We start from the raw sequence: 20,340 nt of genomic DNA on the forward strand, positions 1-20,340 counted from the left end.
GTAAATAATTTATCAATAAACTTAAAAAAATAAAATTAAAAATTATATGCAATAAAGGTCTTAAAAACAGTTTTGGAGCTCATGAGGATATACCCCAATTTCCCTTTTACAAGGGGAAGCTCTGTTAATGCCTGTTCTAAACTACATTCAAGAACCCTGTTTTTATGGAAGCAATAACACAGGCATAATTGGAATACACTTTCAGGAATTTTGGTCATTGATAATGAAATAAACCCATTTTATAATAATTTCTTAAGATAGCTAAAGTTCGTACAAAATCAGAGGCTCCTGAAACTTAGCAAGCTAGCTTCCTTTGATTGCTATTTAAGGTAAGGAGAAGACAGAGAGATTAAGAAGGATTATAGGGAATACATTACAAACACAACAGCTCCATCTCAGAACACAAAAAAGAAAAAATATCAGGTGGTTTATGTTTGTAATTTTTTATGCATGCTATTCCATGGACTTTGACAGTGATGATTATGTGAATCAAATAGTAAATTCACCTGGTCTATTATGTATATAACTCCCCAAAACTGCTTTGGTGAAAGCTTTTCTTTATGCTTTAAGGATTTTCATCGGTATACTCTTCCACATAAGGCAGATTGTAAAACTCTGAAATTCATTTTGAATGGAAAGTTATTTGTTCTACTGTGAAATATAGATGTAAATCAGATTTTCCCTAAGAGTAAAAGGAGTCCCTTTTGCTAACATATTTTACATTTTTCTGAATATGAATATGTACTTATTTATCCCCTTAGATTTAGATATTCATATCTATATAGTGCAAATGATTCATGTTTTCTTTCCCTCCTTTTTCTCCTTTCCTGTAATAAATTGTATTGATTTCTCTGAAATAATTGAAGCCTTGCACAAGTACAGTACCTATTCCTAAACAATGTACCTCCATGTTGCATTTGTATAGAAAAGGAATAAATTATATAAGGAATATGTGACATTCAGAGACAAAAATATAGATAATTATCACCATGTACTGAAGTAATAAATGCACATTTTAAGTAACTTTTTCTTAGAAATCTTAATGCTAAGATTAAGCTCTAGCACTTTCTTCAGGTTTCAGAATACCTAATCTCTAAAGGCAAGCTATAATATACAGCCTGGTTGTATTTCAAGAACTTGTTTATCATTATTCATGAAAAACCTGAAACATATTTTCCCCACATGGGCAGTGGTATCTTATAATGTTTAACTTCCTAAGCCAACATTCCACATTCTATTACCATAATTAGGTAAAATATTTTAAATTTTAAAAAGGACCAAAACCCCCTACAAATAAAATAGCATTGTTCCTGGGCAAAATGATCTGAAAGTCATCCATTTTTAGAGTTCGGATCAAACTGACTATAGGAGCACACCTTTCTATGTATGCAGTAATGTGGATTTGATGTTTCATTCTACCTGGGTCACCATTGGTTGGACCTGCGTGGACATCTGAATCACATGTTGCTCTTTGGGATTGCCAGTATCAGATATGACATGTCAAGAGCTTGGAAGTCATCATTGTCCTCATGACAGGAAAAAGCTTTTCTGTGGCTTTTCTGAGACCCATCAGATAATTGATATAGTTGGACAAACCACTACACTGAGATCTTGAAACACATCCAGGGAGATATCAATCCTGAGATTTTATTACCTACAGCAGAAGCTTCTAGAAATAACAGGATTGTAGGAACATTGAAATGGCTATTTTATAGGATTGCTGTAGGCTGAGTGAGCATATAGTGAGAGTGAGAAACTCCTGGGATTCATTGACATAAGCGGACCCTCATAAGTGTGCAGGGTTTTATAAAAGGATTCCCCACAGTTCCTCATGGAAAGGATCTGAGAAAGATTCTTTCCTGGCTCCACTCAGGCTGAGGGGATGGTAGTGATCTGGAAAACCACTGAAACTCTTCTCCCATTAAAAGTTTTAATCTTGAGGGGGAAGAAATTACCTCGATGGAAATTCTAAAATATTACTTCAATTGGAAGAAGAGAATTATGTCTCATTTATAGTTTTCTTATTTTACCAAAGGGGAAAAATCAACATAATATATGGTCTCAGAAAATAGATATGAATGCTGCTCTTAGGAGAGGAAACAGATGTCTGGGGGAAAAAGCCTATTTCCTTAGAGGAGGAACAGGAACACTTGTGAAAGCTATACCCCTCAAAAGTAGTCCATGAAAAGACAGACAAAATCATTGAATTATAGAATCCTCCCTCCTCCATCTCCTGCCACCAAAATACCTAAAATATGTATAACATAGCCCAACTCCTGGCCAGATTAACATAAATCCTCAGACTGAAGGCTTATTTATTTCAGTTCCTATTACTCTATATAGCATGTTTATATCAATTGGGAAAAAAAAAAAAACATTGAAAGGCATGCTAAAAAGCAAGAAAAAATTCTGAGAAATTAAAGCAATCATCAGAACCAGACTCAGATATGACCCATGTCATATGAACAAGATTTTTAGTAGATTTTAAACAGCTGAGGAAAGAATCAATGAACTTGAAAATAGGTCAATAGAAACATCCCAAACTAAAACACAAATAGAAATATGAATTTTTTTAAAAAGTACAGTACATCAAAGAACTGTTCAGAACAACTACTAATAATAGCAGGTGTAACTTATACATAATTAGAATAACAGAAATAAGAAAGAAAAAGTAGAAGAAATACTTAGAGCAATATTGCCAAGAACCTTACTAAATTAATAATGGATACTAAATCATAAATTGAAGAATGTCAGAGAATCCCAAGCAAGATTTAAAAAACAAAACAGAACAACAACAACAAAAAATAAGAGTAGGAATATCATATTTAAATCATAAGGAAAAAAATAGAATATTAAAGGAAGATAAAGAAAAAAATGAAAAGAAACCCTTATATATGGAGAAAGATAAGAATTTCAACAGCCTTCTCATTAAAAAATGCAAAAAAACACAGAAGGATGGATTGAAGTATTTCAACTGTTAAAAGGAGGGAAAAACACCTAGAGATCTGTATCTATCTATGTTCTGGGAAATTATCCTTCCAAAATAAAAGAGAAATAAAGATTCTGAGGAAAAAAAAATAAGGGAAATCATTTCTAGCAGACTTGCTTGAAAATAAATGTAAAAACGAAATTCTTCAGGCAGTGAAAAAAAAGAAGATATAGGTCAGAAACTTGGAACTATATAAAGAAGAGGGTTGCAAAAAGGCACCAATGAAAGCGAAATAAAATATTTTATGTTTTATATTCTTTGTTTTTTTTTTTTTTTTATTCTTTGTTGATGTAAAAGGCAACTGCTTGTTGAAAGCACTACAGTAACAATATATCAGGTGTGTATAACCTATGAATAATTGATATAAATGATAGCAATGTCGTAAAGTATGTGAAGGAGGAATTCAGGATAAATTCTTAAAGGTAACTGAGGAGTTTGGCTCCTAGTTAAAAACCTATGTGTGATTTTTTGGGGGGCCTGAGTATAGGCAATTACAGAGGCTTTACTTGTCCTATCTTACAGAGGAAAAATGCCCTCCCCACACAGACTTGGTGTTGCAGCAAATGCACTGCAGTTTCTGAAGGGAGGAGTCAAGGTATGAGGCCCTCTGGACAGTCATGCTCTTCACACATGTGCATTTCCATCACCATCACCTTCCTTCCTAGGTGTCTGTATTTGAGGCCTTGGGCAGAGAGGTCTTCTTCAGGCGTCTTTGCTGAGGTCTCATATGGGGGAGAGGGAGGAACTGGAAACCATAAAGACACCTTTCCCCAACTGACTCAGTACTTGGTACCTTCCCACTTCTATCCTTTCCTTGAGAGTCCATGAAAGTGCCAGAGACTTTGAGCCAACAGTGAGCCAACCCCCACATCTGCACCACCCCTTGACTGATGTGCTGTTCCATGGGGGAAAATGAACCAGGGGTGGGGCATGGGCTTCCTTGCTTTTAGCCTTTTGCTTATTTCCCATTGCAGTAAATGATTAAAGACTTAACTCTTCCACTTTTTGGCTTGTTGCCTTAATTTGGCTAACTGACATTTGGCAGCTCAGTCTCTCTTTCCCAGCTCAGCTGAGCGCCTGGCAGTAACTGCACCACACAGGAAGCGTTACAAGTGAAACTTCATTGTGTACCTACATTATTTAAGTATACGTGTTGTAAATTCTAGAGCTACTAAAATAGTTTTAAAAGACAATAATACACTAAGAAAAAAACACAAAATTCAATCAAATGAAAGTTGGAGAATTTGAAATTTCTTTGTTGTAAATTGATAGAGTAAGCAGGTAGAAAATCATGGCACAGTTGACCTGAACAGGTCTATCACCTAACTTGGCTGTCTTAACATTTGTAGAAAAGTCCATCCAACCATAACAGAAAACACATTCTTCTCAACCACACATGAGTTACAGAGGTAGTCCATAAAACAGAACGGTCAAAATGATAAGAAAGCTTGAGTGCTCCCACCTTTGGCTCTCAGGGAAGTTCAGGGCACATGCACCCAGCCTTCACGTAGGAAACCTTCACCACAATCTCACACTTTAACCCCAGCCAATATCCCTTTCCTACTTTTTCAAGTTATTTTTGCACCTGCTTGGGAATCAACCCAGTTTCATATCTTTGGTGCACATGTGACGTCATCAGGTTCTACATTCAAACCACCAGTATATGTGTTTATGTGATTTACGCACATTTGGGGTAAGTGTAGAATGTAACGTAATGACCCATTCACTACAGGTACTAAAAAAGGTTATCGTAAGGAATTTGACATTTAGTTTGTCTTAAAATACAAGTGAGTATTTTTTGATGTTATTAGGCCTTTTCTAAATGGAAAGAATTGTGATTTCTCCTCAGATGCATTTAATTTATCCAAGCTTATAGATAATTTAAGAATATAGACAATTCTTTCCAATTTATTGAATCTTTTCAGATACTATTGACTTGCTCATCCCATCTTAAGTCCATGTATTTTTGACACCCCACGGTTTCCCATATATATGAGAAAATCTGTCTGTAGTTCTGAGAATAAAAATCTTTCTCGTCCAACACAAATTCCTTTGAAAACCTAATAAGAAAGCAATTGGAAAAAGAGACAGGGGTTCTTCTTTACTTTTCTTTCATCCTCCCTGTTTGATATCTTTCCCTCATGACTTGGATTTATTTTGGTCTTGGTTTGTGATCACATGCTAATTTGCACAGCTCAATTCACCTAGATGGAGCATATAGCCACCTATGGGGGTAACAGCACATTTCTATAGACACTTTTTCAAGGTCTAATGGTTTATACATCCCCAGGACCAACTTTCTTAAGCAGCAGGCAGTTAAATATCTTCACTTATTGTTAAGTTATAAATGTGTTTCATGAACTCTGTGTCTTAACATCACGTGGCTCCTATTTAATAGCTATATGTCTTAATTCTATAATATTAGTAGAGAACAAAAACTCACACACACACACACACACACAATGCTTTTTGGAGGAGAATATACTTATGCAAAAGTTTGTAGAATGTATGGCATTTATATATTAGGTACATCCTAGGCTCTGTGTGTACTCCACAGTTCATTTATCTTGCCACAGGGTTAGCTACTTTGGGTACTAGTCTTTGATTAATACCTTTAGGAGAGATAAAAGTTTCCTTTCACGTGAACTGAATGTTTTTATGAGCATATCTGACACCCCATCCATTTCCTCTTCTTCACGTTTGAGGATAAATATAAGACAAAAAGCCTTTTGCTGGTGATTTTTAAAATTTAATTTAGAAGGAAGGGATGTTTTAGGGGGATATAGATAATATTATCTGAAGCAAATTTTGCAATTAAGAAAGTGAAGAGATCTGCCAGTAGAAGCAGGCCTATACCCTTTGAATGAAAGTGAAATACTTTATGATGGGGAAAGCTTCACAGTCTTAATCTCCAATTTCACTTGCTTTGATGGAGGTACTTTAGCACCTCCATTCCTACCAACCCTTGCCCCATATTGTAACATCTTCATCTAGATCAAAAGCAGAAACAGAAGTATTGACATTATCCAGGGCGATCTGATTGGTGTTGTGAAATCACACTTGGAAATGTATTCATTTATTATTTCTAGTTGAAAACGATATTATTTTAGTTTCAGGTGTACAAATTAGTTATTTGACATTTATATACATTATAAAACACTCACCATGATAAAGTCTAGTTACTATTTGCCACCATACATAGTTATTACAATATCATTGACTATATTCCCTGTGATGTGCTTTAGATCCTTAGGACTTATTTATAACTCTAAATGTCTTTTATATTTTATTTTTATTGAGAGCTGCTACCTTAACAGAAAACTAGTAGAAATGCAATGAAAAAGAAAAAAAAAGGAAAATGTTATCTTCTTCATGGAGGTAGCTGAATTCATGTGCTGTCTTCCATTTTTTAATCATGTTTCAGATAATTACACTTTTTCCCCCTCTGGGACCTTAGAAAATTGTATTGTGATTTGCGTGCTGAATGCATTAACTAGCAGGAGGTAGAACACAATGATATGAATCCTTGATGCTATGCTTACTCTTTATGTACTACCTCGAAGGCTTCATTTTTCACTCAATAAGATCATCATATTCATGGGAATAGCCAGAGTAGGTTTTTATATAAAGTGAAACTTCCCAAGAAATATTAGCTATTTTAATTCTTGGTCAGTTATTTAATGATTAAAGAAACTTGATCAACTGTGAAATTATTTGTTCAAAATTTCACATTGGAGCAATGGAAAAGCCTGGACTAGATATTAGTTCTACTGATATGCACTATTCATGTCTCTTATCTTGTACCTGCTACTTTGATCACTTTGTATTTATCTGCCACTGATAATCTGCATTATATAGTATAGTTATTTTATATATTGCAATACATGATGATTTTATTCCCCAGTAGACTGTACTACTACTAAGAGAAAAAAGAAAGAAAGAGAGAGAGGGCAAATATGGCATTTGTTTTAAAATCTCCAGTGCTTAATGCATGATCACAATTCTTTAACATCACTCAATATTTGGTGATCTGGATGAAAGTGTTGTATTAATGACATTTTTGTAATGCAGGTATTGAAATGAAAGAAATTAAATAAATTAATTAAATGCCAGATGTAATCAGAGTATATTAATCTAGAGCCTCACAAAATATTGTAATTTAAATCATGCCATTTCTGTTCCTCCTACTACTTAACATTTTATTATTTTTACTACAATAGTACCGCTATTAAAAAACAATAACGAATTCTCCAAGCCTCCATTCTAAAGGTCATCTTGTAGGCAAGATCTCATCATAATTTATTTTTGATATTTGTATCAGAAGCAAAAAAAAAAAAAAACTCTCATTCTTTATTAAATTATGTCCTATGAATATCGGGGTATATTGCCTTAGTGGTCACAGTGTTTACACTACAGATATATAGGAACAACAATGAATGATACCTTTGGCAAAACACTGTTCAAAAATAAAATGCTTAGGTAAGGCTTTTCCTATATCTCATTCCTCAAAATCATATCTAGTTAAAATCTAAAGTTAGAGATAAAAAAGTACTTCAGTAGAGACGCCATTGTTTATCTTTGAGGTGGGAGCTAAGACAACTGGTTATATTTTGGGGTGAACATATGAATTTAAGTAACTTCACTGGATTCAGCGCAATATGGTGGTAGGGACAGAGTTTAGTAAGGGGAGTAGGAAGAAGGATTTTGGACATATAGCCACTGCTGAAATCTTGATCTGCCACTTTATATATATTTTTCACTTCAGTATTTATGGCAGTCTCTACAGATGTTTTTAAGTGAAGATAATTATAAATGTATAAACATAGCTACAATTTTGGAAAAGTGAAATTTAAATGCATATCTTGATATTTTACTAAAGTAAATTTATTTACAACTGATTTTCAATTGCTTCAGTAGTATGGCATAATAAATTTACTTTTGTCTTTCAACTAGCATTAGATTCATTCTTACATTTGTGAACATGATATTATTATCTATATTAATCAGTAGTAAGATATAGAAAAAATGCATATGCCTCACAACGCAGAGTACTAACCACTATTAACCACTATACGATCACGGCGAGCTACTGGGTATCCAATGCATATGCTTCATGATGATGATGATGATGATGATGATGATGATGATGATGATAAGGACTTTTTAAAAACAGTTTTAGGTTTATAGAAAAATTGAGAGGAACATGCAGAGGTTTCCCATAAATCTCCTTCTCTCAGATATGGAGAGCCTTCCCCTCCATTATCAACTTCTCTCATCAAGAGTAGCACGTTTATTACAAGGGATAAACTGATAGTAACACATTGTAATCACAGAAGTCCATAGTTTATATTAGGGGTCACTCTTGATGCTGTGCATCTGATGGGTTTGGATCAATGTATAAAAATATGTATCCATCATTAAAATATCATGCAGAATATTTTTAGTCTTCTAAAATTCCTCTGTGCTTGGCCTGTTCATCCCTCCTTCCTCTCAATCCCAGTTCCTGGCAAGCGCTGACTTTTTATTGTCTCCATAGTTTTGCTTTTATAGAATGTCATATCATATGTAGCCTTTTAGATTAACTTCTTTCCCTTGGTAATATGCATGTAAGTTTCCTCCATGACTTCTCATGGCTTGATAGCTCATTTCTTTTTAGCACTGAATAATAGAATAATATTCCATTGTCTGTGTACCACAATTTATTTATCTACTCACCTACTCAAGGACATCTTGGCTGTTTCTAAGTCTTGGCAATTATGAATAAAGCTGCTGTAAACATCCCTATTTTATGTGGCACTAAGTTCTCACAACTTTTGGGTAAATTCCAAAGAGTACAATTGCTGAATTATACAGTAAGAACATATTTACTTGTAAAAAACTGCTAAACTATCTTCCAAAATGGCTGTATTAGTTTGCATTCCCCAGCAATGAATGAATGAGAGTTCCTATTGCTCTACATCCTTGGCAGTATTTCGTGTTGTCAGTGTTCTGGATTTTGGTTATTTATTATTATAAATGCTTAATTTTCATATTTTGAATTTTTTTCTTCTGATATTTACTGTGGGAACCTGATTAAGCTTCTGCAAGTAAATCTCATATTGTGAGAGTCCCTCTACAACAACTCAGAGCTCTCCACACTGAGCCTCCATCAGTTTTGGTGATTACAGCCTAGGGTTTCTACCCAGGCACTGGTTTCTACAGCAGTTTCTCTTCATGAGTCCCTGCTTTGCTAAGTTGTTATTCTCTATTTCTCTGTTGGTTGGGTTCTCTTAGGGACAGTGGTTTTCCTTGTGTCTTTACCTTTCTTAGGGATTCTAGAAAACTGAGTGATTTTTCTGTGTTCCATTTTTCACTCCTTATTACTAGGGTGGAGTGGTAGCTTCTAAGCTCCGTACATGATACTCTAGGAACCCCAGAATTATTTATTTAATAAATGTTTATTGAAATTTTACTATGTGCCAGGAATCTACTATAAGGGTGTTCAACACAATTAGGCAGACGAAATGTCTGTCTTAAAATGTAGAATTTACCAATAGGTATTTAAAAAGGCATTTAATATTAAGAGCTTTAATTTTGACACTGAAAGGGGAAGCACAAGTCATTGAAAAGAGGCAAAATTTAATTTTGTCATTGATGAATACCTGATATATGGCTGAAATTTTGGCATTTAAATAATCTAATTGATCTCATAACAACCTTGCCAGAAAACAACAACAACAACAATTATCGTGGAATACAAAAGATGCTGAGAAATAAATCAAAGAAGTAACTTTCCTATAAGCAGCCTAAAGGGCTAGTGAGATTTCAAATCCCAGAGCCTCCAGTTTTTTTTGGGTAGAGGCAAATGGGTAGAGGCAGATGATGTTATCATCTGAATGTTTTTATCCCCTTAAAATTCATGTGTTGGAATCCTAACCCCCAGAGGTGATGATATTGGTAGGTGGGACCTTTCATAAGTGTTCAAGTTATGGAGCTAGAACCTGATGAAAGAGACTAGTGACTGATAAAGGAAGTTTCAAAGAGATCCCTTGCCCCTTCTGCCATGTGCGGGCACAGCGATAAGTCTCATTTGACCATGCTGGCACTCTAATATCAGACTTCTGGATTGCAGCCCAAAGGGACTAAAATAATGGATGACTTGTAGAAACTTCAGTAAATTGCTTTAATAGTATATAGAAATGAATAGGAAAGGTAAAACCTTGTATTATTTTATTGTTTTGCACAACCAAATTTAATGAGACTAACTGAATATAATAGCTCAGAAATGGAGCTGATTGATGGATAAGAGTTTTTCTTCAGCAGAGACTAAGCTATTGTATATTAATAATAAAAGACTGGGTATGAAACTCCTCAGAATTACTTTGTTGTGGAGTTTTCCTTCAACAGAGATGAATCTATTGTATATTAATAATAAAAATATAAATAACTGCATAGCCATTATCTAGGAAATCAGATAGTTTCCTTTTATTTTTTTTAGTGTTATAGAAATGATTAAAAGGATTAAGAAGTAAATTAATAAATATATGTATGTATTTATATATGAAACATATATATATATATATATGTTTCATTTCTGAGACTGTGAAGGAAATAGTATTAAAAGTTTGACAATATGCATATCCCTAGAAACCTTCCTCACTGACCACCTCCCACTCAGTGGTAATAAGGGACAGGTTGCCTAATTATCCATTGAATTAGAAATGCAAGTATTTGAAGAATATATAGGCTTTTGTCATGTTTCTTCTTTTTTCTTTTTCAGCTAGTATGCTTGTTTGGGGAATATTTATAATTTGAGGAATAAGAGCCTGAGGACCTAGTTTTTCATCTTTCTAAGTTTCAAGAAACAAACTACTCAGTTCAGGGAACCAAGGGGCCACTAATCTCTCTAATTAAATCCCACGCTACACAGTTTTGGGAATGTTTGCTATCCATTTAAATAACTCTAAGGAAAAATGTTTTGATATTTCACTTGAGAATGGAGGGTTCAGAATGTAAACTTAAGCTAAAATGTATATTAAAGGTTATATCATTTGAACTTCTAAAGTTATATAAATATAGTTTTTTAATCTGCCAATCTCAGTAGTTCCATTCTGAAATGTAGGGAACGTTGTTCTAATGTAAATATTCTGATTATTTATTTTTAATCATGCTATATTGAAGCATATATAAAAATAGAAAAAAAATGGACCTTCTAGTATATACCACCCTGTTCACTTTGGATTCTTTTTTTTTTTTTTAAGATTTTATTTGTTTATTTATTTTGTGTATGTGAGAGAGAGAGCATTGGAGGAGTGACAGAGGCAGAGGGAGAGAGAGAATTTCAAGCAAACCCATACTGCATAGGGAGCCCCAAATGGGGCTCCATCTCACAACCCTGATATCATGACCTAAGCCAAAATTAAGAGGACACTTAACTAACTGAGCCACCCAGGCGTCTCTGGCTTATTACTTTGAAGCAAGGAAAAAACAAAAGAAAGAGAAAAAAAGCAGATGAGAAGGAGACAAGGAGGAAGGGAATAAAGCAACTTCATTAGCTAAAGATTGATCTTCCCCCATTCTCCTTCCTCTATATGCTGAAAAAGCACACATCCTTTCCATACTTAAAGATTCTTTACCAAGAATGCTTAAATACTCACCAAATGCAAATTTCTAAGCATATGGCTTGTATTCTCCTTAAATCTTTTGTTTGTGATTATTCCTGGGAAATTTCTGAATATCTGAGAAAGAAAAGAGACTCATTTTCTGTTATTAAGTGGGTTTGGTAGAAGTAGAAAATTTCACATAAAGTGGAGTTTGGAACAACTGATACTCAGAACAAAAAGAAATACGATAGTTACTTTCCCAGTTAATCTAGAATTGTGAAGGAAAGAAGGCTGAATTAAAGGAATTATAGTGTCTATGTGAAACATTTCTTTATGATGCATTTGTGTTAGTTTAAAGGAGAGGTTGTATCTTGTACAGAAAAATGCATTGACCTAGGAATCAACTATCTTGACATTCTCTCAAATCTGTCACAGATAGCGAGCTTAACATAGGCATTGATTTCCTCATCAATAATGGACTAGATGTATATTTTTGTAGGTCTTTTACAGCTTGAAAATCTTATCATTCTGAAGGCTTAGATTTTATTATCCCTTATCAATTAAAGAAACAAAAGTGCAAAAAACTGATTTAATTCTTCTTTACCTAATTCAGGAAACATCATTAATAAAATAATTTCTTTCATATTGGGCATTGGATTAGTTGCATTGTATCTTGGGACCTGAAGAATTCTATATATAGAACAGGATTATGGAAACCTATTAACCTGTGGCATTTACACATGTTGCATTTTACATGCAATATTTAAAAGGAAGAGGGTGAAGAATTTGCACAGCACTTGTCAACATTTAACCTTGAGTATGTCAAGAGATGTGAGCCATTATGTATATTTGAACAATATATTCACAAATCCATATAGTTATAGTGGCTCTAACTGCATATAATATTTGATAGAAACCCATTTATGGTCAAAATTAGAATTCAGAGAAATTTCTAAAATTATAGTCTTATTTTTACACTATTACATTGTGCTACTTGCAAGTCATTAAGTGAATTCATAGTTTTTTGCTTAATACCCACAAACTTAATTAGGTTAATTCCTTATTACAGAGAAAAGTATAGACAATAAATCACACTGTAACTGAGTATAGAATAAACAAAAAATTGTAAAATCCCAGTATTTTTGACTGAAATACATGCAATATTGTTTAATCTAAAATAGTAATACAATTAGAGATTTATCAAACAAATCTGAAGAGATGATTTTTAAATTAAATAATTTAAAATTCATTTAAAAACTATATGAAACATTAAAACATACCTATTTCAAATGATTTACTCAGCCATGTTTTATAATCATTGGACAATAATGTCATAAAACTTTTTTTGAATCATAAGTTGTTCAAAGATACTTCTTTCAAACAATGGTTATGTATCTGGAGACCTTATTTGTCGGAACAACATTCTACACATTTTAGAGAGCTGTGGAGGAAGATTCTGAGTTCTCTGTATTCTTCAGAGATAGATCCTGTGGTGGTGGAAAATGAGCTCAAACTGAACCAGCAATTTGGTAATGCACATCTGAATTCTTCTGGTAATCAGCATGGAGGAAGTACAGCCTATAAAGGGTGCTATATTCCTCCTCCCTTAAGAAACAGAGAAGTTACTAAAAGAGTCTTTGATAAAGACAGTTCATAATGAGTTCCAATGAAGGATGCATACAACAGTTTTGAGGTTCATAGCGACTCAAGAGGACAGTCTAGTTTCTCACTGATGGTGGAAGTGGATGAAAGTGGAGGTTTGATGATCATGGACAAAAAGATTGATAGTATTGGCAGCCATGATTACAGAAGTGGCTCTGACAAATGAACATAGTGGAACCAGTTGCTGGTGTGACAGATCAGATGAAGATGATTTGTCAAAACCACTCCCACCAAGTAAGTGCTTGGAACAGAAACTCTTTTGGAGATAAGAATAGATTTAATTTTTAGAAATATGACATTCCAATTGAGGCAACTGGCAACAACTCTCTCCCACATATTGAAAGTTTCAATTATGATGAGATGGGAGAATTCATCTTGGGAAACATTGAGCTTATTTGTTATACTCACCTGACTCCAATGCAGAAGGAAAAGACACTTGGTGGCTTGTACCCAAACAGAGTCTGTAAAAACTAAAGCATTTCTCTTGCCCATCTTGAGGCAGATTTATTCTGATGGTAGAGGAGAAACGTGGAGAGCTATAAAAGAAAATGGAATATTTGGAAGCTGCAAATATCCAGTTTCCTTGGTATTAGCACCAACAAGACAACTGGCAGTGCTGATCTATGAGAAAGCCAGAAAATTTTCATACCATTCTAGGGTTCTCTTTGGATTATTTATGGTGGTGCTGATATTGGTCAGCAGACTTAAAACAGGGATGCCATGTGTTAGTAGCCACTTTTGAGGCCTAGTAGATATGATGGAAAGAGGAAATATTGGATTAGACTTTTGCAAATACTTGGTGTTGAATAAAGCTGATAGAATGTTGGATATGGAGTTTGAAGTTCAGATATGTAGAATACTTGAACAAAAGAGCAAGTCTCCAAAGGGAGTTCACCACATCATGATGTTTAGTGCTGTTTTCCCTAGAGAAATAAAGATGATTGCTCCTAATTTCTTGGATGAATATATCTTCTTGGTTGTGGGAAGATTGGTTCTGCCTCTGAGAATATCACACAGAAGTCAGACAAATGATAATTTCTGCATGACTTTCAACAGGCAAGGATTCATTGACCTTAGTGTATGCAGAGAACAAAAAGAATGAAGATTCTCTGGACGATACCAGGAAAGATATTCTTGTACCAGTATCCATGGCAAGCAATCTTAGACAGAGAAGAGCCTTCATCTGTTCCTCTCAGGAAAACCCTATTCTAGTGGTTATAGCAATAGCATCTAGAGGACTGGACATTTCAAATATAAAACAACTTGTCGATTTTGACTTGTAGTGATATTGAAGACTGTACATCACATTGGCTGTACAGAATGTGTAGGAAAACTTGGCCCTACTAACTTGTTCTCTAACAAGAGGAACATAAATATTACCAAGGATTTGTTGTATCTTCTTATAGAGACTTCTTATATAGTTGGAGACTTCTTATAGAGACTATAGAGACTTCTTATAGAGACTAAGTAATGCCATCTTGGTAAGAAAAATGGCCCCACTACAAGGGTAGCAATTGTGTACATCCTAGGAGTAATAGATTCAGTGGAGAATTTGGTGCCGGAGACTACCAACATAGTAGTGATGCCAACAAGTCCACCTTCTGTAGCAGCTATGTGTGTGAGAAGTTGGTGGAGTTGGATATGGAAGTTTTCAGAACAGTGATGGATTTGAAGGAAATTATAACTCCCAAGAGGTTGAGTGAACCTGCAGGGAGACTGAACCTGCTTTACAGAAGATCACTCTGCCTAACAAGCTAATATGGAAACCACATGTAAATTAGCCAGACAAAATCTTACATAGCCTTAGAAACTCACAATAAATTACCCACTGTGATATTCCACTGATTTTTTTTTCTTAAGAAGCCAAAGTTTACAAAAAGAGATAGTGATCAGAAAGGAAAGGATTGATCAGAAGCCTTCTTCATGGACAGTTTGAAGACTTCCATTGCTACAGTTCAGATTAACTGCCCTCTTGCCTACCCTATCCTGAACTGCATTTATAATTTTGTAACAGGCTCATCTGTTAATATACTGTGTCTTTAACTTGAGACAACTTTTTATTTTGAAGTCCCATTGGCTCGGCACTGTTCAAGATATTTTATTACTTGTTTTGACAAAACAAATTGAATGAACGTGGGCTATTTTTTTTTTAACTCTGTACCTTTTAAACTTAACTACACATTTATAGACAAAACTTGATTCCCTATTTAAGTATTTCAGGGGTAGACTGACTTCATTATAGTAAACTTCTTTCTAAAGGTTACTTGACTTCCCAAATATGTCATTACAGAGAACAGCAGATATATGTTTTCTGGATTAAAATATTGCGATGGCAATGCCATCCTTTCTCCTTAATATAAGAATGTGCTTTGCCTTATGATTGTAAAGAGACCTGATTCTAACGAAGCAAATGCCAGACATAAGGGGGATGTGGAAAATTACTAGAGAGACTCAGTGTATTCTGATGAATCTATCCAGTACAGGAAAATTAAACAGTACCTGATTACTGTTTGCTAAGACTGGGCTCATCTGTGCACACATTTAATTTATGGTTTTAATTTACCTTTAATGTAAAACATAACTTCCAAGGTTTTAATATATCACTTGTCCTTAATAAATCTGTCATGAATATGAGTTAGTCTTATATAATTTTCAGAAGCAATCTTGGAGTCTAAGAAAAATTCAACTAAATCAAAGATTTTAATGTTTGCTATATGTAAAAAATATGCCTGCAATAATACTTCAGTACTTAGTGGTGACATTTGCATTGAATGGAAAAAAGCAAAAGATTAAAAAAAACTGCATCCTTTAGAATTTTCTATATTAGCATACTTTAGTAAGGTAGGACGTATGACTCTTGAAATGGCTAATCTTCTGGATATTCAATTTCAAGTGATTGGTGTTTACAGAAAAGAGCTCAAGGAGCATAATCTAGGAGGATGAAAAAAATGAGATGTTATTGTGAGACTCAAGGACAGAAGTTAAAACTCTTAATCATGAGCTAAAAGTTCACCGATGTCTGCTTATTCTGATCACATATGCCATGTTAACTACATTGAGAGTCATTAATGATTTTCAAAAATCCTTCCTTAAGGAAGGTACTTCAAAAATATTTTAGCTTTACTTTGCACTCTAAATATTTAACAAAATACTCCACAAACTGGAAATTAAGAGAGTGGGGAAAGAAGAAAGAGGGAAGAAAAGAAAGAAAAAGAAAGAAAGAAAGAAAGAAAGAAAGAAAGAAAGAAAGAAAGAAAGAAGAAAGAAAGAAAAAGAAAGAAAGAAAGAAAAAGAAAGAAAGAAAGAAAGAAGAAAGAAAGAAAGAAGAAAGCCTCATGCACAGTGGTCAGTATGATTTACTAGCTTTTCTTGCTTCTGGATCATGAATAAGACTAGAAATTTAATTTTTTACTCCACTTTTATTTTTATTTATTTGCCAGACATGCCTGGGATATACAGCATATCTTCTTCTGATGAAATTTGTCCTTTTTTTGGTTCATATTAGAAAACAAACACATAATTTTCCAGTATATATAGCTGGGGAATGGGAAATATAAACTTGAAAACTCTTTTTATACTTATTTTCTTTTTAGTTAGAGTGGAAAAGTATCTAAAGATACTTAATTTGAGTACTAAAAGAAAAAAAATGGATTTTGTGCCAAAGGCTTAGGAGAAAGGCAATACAAAAATTCCACCACCTGGCCAAGAGCGGAGGGCGGGCCAACACTGGCACTCAGCACAGGTTCAAACTGCAATCACTAAGTTCATTACAAGCTGCACTTTGGTAATCAATTAGATAAACTTTTTACATTAAGTTAGGACTTAACAGTTTCCTTAATAATTATAGTGTAATGTTAGGTAAACCCAAAAAGTAGTAATAGACATAAAAACAATTCTTCCCAATTGTTCCTGTGTACTTTAGGATACATTCTGTCAAGGTCATAAGTTTTTCTATTAGTTTGAAAGATCAACAGACTTTATTTGTTGAATCACAGCTGAACTACTTATATAACTTTGAGCTTCAGGATACATTTTCCAATAACCAAGAAATAATTTAAAAATTAATAGAAACATATAAAGAATAAAAACTACTTGGGTATCTCATGAAGGGACAGTATAAAGGTATAGTTAAGAATACAGACCATTTGGGTGTGAAACTTAACTCCTTTCTCCTGTATGAACTTGGACAAGTTGCATATTATTCCTGTGCTTCAGTTTTTCCATTCCTAAAAGGATGATAATAATATCTACTTCACTAGATTATTGTGGATATTAAACAAATTAGTATGTGTGAAGAGCTGAGAACAGAGCCAGTATATTATAAATATTATATATATATATTATAAATGTGTGGTAAGAAGATATGACATATTCCCTAAGTATTAGTTACTAACTGACTGATTATATTCTTTGTTTCTAAGTTACTGGTTTTAGTTCCTATCTTATTTATGTATAATTTTAGTTTATTTCCTTTTTTACATAAAGATTTCTAAAAAAAATTATAGACCTAGTATTATTTAAGTATATCATATATTTAAAAAAATTCTACAATGCAATATGAATAACAGTATTCTTCTCAAAGAGATCTTAAATGAAAGTAAGAAATTTCCCTAAGAAAATGTGACTTTTACAATGCAAAATAACTGAATAAAGTGAATTAATTGAAAAGTATTGGCCCAAAAGAAAAAAAGATTGAAAAAATATAGTCTTATATATCTAACTTGCTTCTATGAACTTTATTTTTTCTTTTTTTTCTATGAACTTTATAATGCAATGATGAAATTTTAAGCTATATTTACCAAGTTAAGAAGTAGCAGTACTAAAAATATTACTCAGATTTATACTACATTATAAAATCAGTACTTTTTATTACAAAGGAAGTTAGCTTGTAGATAGGTAAATAAATAGATGATTGATTTTGAAGGCTTTTAAGATATCAAAAAAATGAACAAAATTTAGGAATTACATCCTAAAAACAGAACAACACATAACCATATGAACATGTCTAGGAGCTCACTCTAGGAGTACATCATCTACTCAGATATTTGAGTCTACAGTTACATTGGGAATAGTTCATTAAAATACATGGGCAGCCTGTATCAGGCCCTTATAGTGGGAAAATGTAACACCCTGTCATAAATAATACAAAATCATTCAATAATTTAATCCAATTGAAATGTTCTATTTGTAGCAAAATTTCAATTTTGGAAAAACAACGATCAGAAGAGATTTTTAAACATTATCAGTATTAGCATTTTTAATCATAGAGGTGAATAATTGCTTCATTCCAGTGAGGACACTGGTAGACTGAAGAAATACATAACTTAGAGTTAAATTGCTAAATACACAAGATTCACATGCATTTTGACTACTAAAAAATTCTTTAATGCAATATGATAACTAAAATGAGAAATGGTTTCACTTCATATCTCAAGGTAAGGAAGTTTCGAGTGAAATAAAATCTAGGCATTATTAATTTGAAATGATAAGTTGATAAAGTTATAATTCTAAAATGTCAACTAATCAGAAATATGCATAACTAGGGTATTTGGACAATTTATCAATTGGCCATCTTCATATAAGCATTAAGGCCATAAAATTTTATTATTACTTATCAGAAATAAATCAACTTATTCAAATTAATATATATGTTTTTTCTTCTGCATTATTAAATACAATTAATTTTCTCTCAATGAAAACAAAATCCTTCTAAAGAGAGATAGATAACAGCAACAAACTAAAAATATGATTCTCAATGTTTTTAACTGAAAAAGAACCTAAAAGTTAAAATTAATTGCAATAAGAGAAAATTATATCTACTCAAAAAGGAGTTTTAAATAGTATATATAGTACATGTATAATTATATACATATATATACACACATATATATATATAAAACATTTCTGGAAATTAAATATCATATAATTTAAAAAATAATAGATAACTCCTTACATAATACAGAGAAATATATCAAAGTTTGTAAGAAAAAGACACTATTTGATCTTAAATATAGTTTAAAAGCAGAGAAAGTTTTTATATACTATAATAATTGTCATAACAAAAAGGAAAAGTGCCAGCATATTAAATTATGCATTATAAACTTAATCTGATAATCTAAAATTCATTTATAATGACAATAACACATTCCTAGATTATTTATTATTTATTTATAGTTACATGAAATATAAACCTTCAAAAGAAAAACATATACTCAACCTACTGTAATTAATTGGGATATAGAAACTTAGAAAGTTTGAAAATAAATTCAAATACGAAGAGTCCAAATTAAAAGCCAGAAACATATTGATCTCCATGAGAAAATAGGGTGTTTACTAGTGCTTTTCCCATTGAAACAGAATTGGGGCCAAAGAAATGCCAAAAGTAACCCACATTTATAAAGACAGGGCAAGTCAGAATCAGGAGATTTTATTGGGACTAAGAGGTGACATGATACACATCCTCAATTCTCAGGCTCTATAAACCTATCAGAAAGGAGAAAAGAATACAGGACCATGTGGAAAAGTAGGAGACACATATGTATCAGTATAGTCAAATTGTGGGGCATGTGATATCCAAGCTTTGGAGAAGAGTTGTTTTTTGCTCCCACTAGCTAAGCATATGTATGTGTGTGATGCTGTGTGTTCTCTAAAACAAAGAGAAACTTCATTTGTCAACTGGACTTCGGGTTAAGCATAAGGTTTACCGATATGGAGACATAAGTCAGAGCACTGTGCTTCTGAGACATAAGGAGTGAGTTTTTCATGGGGCAAATGGATACCCAGAAACTAATAGAGCTTGAGTAGCTGTTATTCCTCCCAAGAGGATTGTTTGCCAGATGGCGAACACCAACAGCATGAGTTGGTGGATGCATGAGGTACAGGATGTAAAGGGATTTATATAGGAGGACTAAATAGAACTCCATGGTGGAGAACCCCAGGGTCCTCCCAAAAACTTACACATGAACCTTTTGAGACAGGAATCCTGTGGATTTGTGCCACATGGAGGACAATAATGACCAGTGTCAGCCATAGAATGAAATACAGAAAAGTAGAATAAAGCACATTAACATATTAAAGGATTTGAGAAGGCCTGCAGCCAAATAATCT

General features: G+C 33.3%; 1 pseudogene; it reads left to right on the plus strand.

Moving 5' to 3' along the window:
• Positions 1 to 3,518: 3,518 nt before the first annotated feature.
• Positions 3,519 to 14,936, plus strand: LOC140608257 (ATP-dependent RNA helicase DDX3X-like; annotated as a pseudogene).
• The last annotated feature ends 5,404 nt before the right edge of the window (positions 14,937 to 20,340 follow it).

The sequence above is a fragment of the Canis lupus genome, chromosome 17 (genome assembly GCF_048164855.1).
Source record: "Canis lupus baileyi chromosome 17, mCanLup2.hap1, whole genome shotgun sequence".
In the NCBI taxonomy this organism is placed as follows: Eukaryota; Metazoa; Chordata; class Mammalia; order Carnivora; family Canidae; genus Canis; species Canis lupus.